The sequence below is a fragment of the Rutidosis leptorrhynchoides genome, chromosome 9, assembly GCF_046630445.1.
Source record: "Rutidosis leptorrhynchoides isolate AG116_Rl617_1_P2 chromosome 9, CSIRO_AGI_Rlap_v1, whole genome shotgun sequence".
In the NCBI taxonomy this organism is placed as follows: Eukaryota; Viridiplantae; Streptophyta; class Magnoliopsida; order Asterales; family Asteraceae; genus Rutidosis; species Rutidosis leptorrhynchoides.
In genome coordinates, this window is record NC_092341.1 from 303599645 (window position 1) to 303602243 (window position 2599).

Sequence of the window (2599 nt, forward strand, 5' to 3'; positions counted from 1 at the left end):
GAAGATATTCTTGTAAAAGTTGGCTCACTTATCTTTCCCGTCGACTTTGTTATTCTAGAAATGCAAGAGGACACAAAAGTTCCTATCATTTTAGGACGTCCTTTCCTTAACACTGCAGATGCTATCATTAATGTCCAAAAAGAACAATTGAGTCTAGGTGTGAGAAATGAGAGAATAATTTGTCACATTGACAATGCCATGAAAAGACCCACTTCCACCGATGACTCTTGTTTTCAAATTGATGTTATAGATCTTTGTGTCGAGAATGAATTGCAGGAGCTACTGGAAATTGATATCTCGGGGTTAGCCCCGGTAAGTGAGAATGAATACTTCAATATTGATAAAGATTTTGATGAGTTGATGAAGGTGGTCACGGATGACGAGACCATCAAAGAAGAAATTCCCAAGGAAGAGGAATCATTTGATGAAATCAAGAATGAAGATAGATACCGTATAAAGAATTCCTTGGAAGAACCACCCGTACTAGAGCTTAAAGAGCTACCCAAACACTTGGAGTATGCTTATCTCGAAGGTACATCTCAATTACCGGTAATTATTGCTTCACATCTTTCCGGTAACGAGAAGGATAGGTTAATCTCTGTTTTAAAAACCCATAAAAAGGCTATAGCCTGGAAAACAACCGACATTCCAGGGATAAACCCGTCTTATTGTACACATAAAATTCTCCTTGAGAATGACTTCAAACTAGTAGTACAAAGATAACGCAGGCTAAATCTCAACATGAAAGAGGTTGTTAAAAAGGAGGTAGTCAATCTTCTTGACGCTGGGTTAATCTATCCCATCTCTGATAGTCCTTGGGTTAGTCCAGTACAAGTAGTACCCAAAAAGGGGGGGTACAACCGTTATTCTAAATGAAAAGGATGAACTCGTTCCAACTAGAACGGTTACCGGCTGGAGAGTCTGTATTGATTACAGACGTCTCAATGATGCCACAAGAAAGGATCATTTTCTGTTACCTTTTATTGATCAAATGATTGAACGATTAGCGGGGAAAGAATATTATTGCTTTCTAGATGGTTTCTCCGGTTACTTCCAAATTCCAATTGATCCCAACGATCAAGAAAAGACCACATTCACTTGTCCTTTTGGTACCTTTGCCTATCGCCGCATGCCGTTTGGTTTATGCAATGCACCCGGAACCTTTCAAAGGTGCATGATGGCAATTTTCGATGATATGGTAGAGGATTGTATGGAAGTCTTCATGGTTGACTTTTCCGTGTTTGGAGATTCCTTTGAATCGTGTCTTTTTAACCTTGAACGTATGCTTATCCGATGTGAGAAAGCAAATTTGGTCCTAAATTGGGAAAAATGCCACTTCATGGTAAAGGAGGGCATTGTACTTGGTCACAAAATATCTCGTGCGGGAATAGAGGTAGATAAAGCTAAAATTGAAGTTATATCTAAGCTACCTAAACCGTCGAATGTTAAGGCCATTAGAAGCTTTCTTGGTCACGCGGGATTCTATAGGCGATTTATCAAAGATTTTTCTAAAATCGCCCGCCCATTGACCAAGCTTCTTGAAAAGGATGCTCCATTTGACTTTGATTCTAATTGCGAAAATGCATTCTCGATTCTAAAGTCAAAACTCACACAAGCTCCCATTATCGTATCTCCGGATTGGAGTATGTCATTTGAGCTAATGTGTGACGCAAGCGACTATGCTTTAGGTGCTATCTTAGGACAACGACCCGATAATCATTTTCTTCTAATTTATTATGCAAGCAAAACGCTAACGGGGGCTCAAATTAATTATACCACCACGGAAAAGGAGCTCCTAGCGGTTGTTTATGCGTTTGATAAATTTCGATCATATTTGGTGTTGTCCAAGACCATTGTTTACACGGACCATTCGGCACTTAGGTACTTATTCTCGAAACTAGATGCAAAGCATCGTCTCATACGTTGGGTTCTTTTACTTCAAGAATTTGACATTGAGATACGTGACAAGAAAGGAGCCGAGAATCTAGCTGCCGACCATTTATCCTGACTTGAAAACCCTGAATTAGATAAACTCGATGATACAATCATCAAGGACACATTTCCGGACGAATCTCTAATGAGGGTTGACAAGGAATCTGAAATCCCATGGTTTGCTCAGTTTGCAAACTATCTTGCTTCAGGCATTCTTCAAAAAGGACTTTCTTACCAACAAAAGAAGAAATTCTTTGCGGATTTGAAATCCTATTTCTGGGAACACCCCGACCTATTTCGTGTTGGTGCAGATCAAATAATTCGCCGTTGTGTGTACGGGCAAGAGGCTCAACAAATTCTTGAGCATTGCCATCAAGGGCCCACCGGCGGTCATTTCGGACCAAACCACACTGCAAGAAAAATCCTTGACTCGGGCTTTTATTGGCCCACGATCTTTAAAGATGCCCATAATTTCGTTCGAACTTGTAATGCATGCCAACGAACGGGTAACATCACAAAAAAGGATGAGATGCCTCAAACCGGCATCCAAGTTTGTGAAATCTTTGATATTTGGGGAATCGATTTCATAGGACCATTTCCAAGTTCCCATAAGTGCAAGTACATCCTAGTAGCCGTTGACTATGTATCCAAGTGGGCTGAAGCAAAA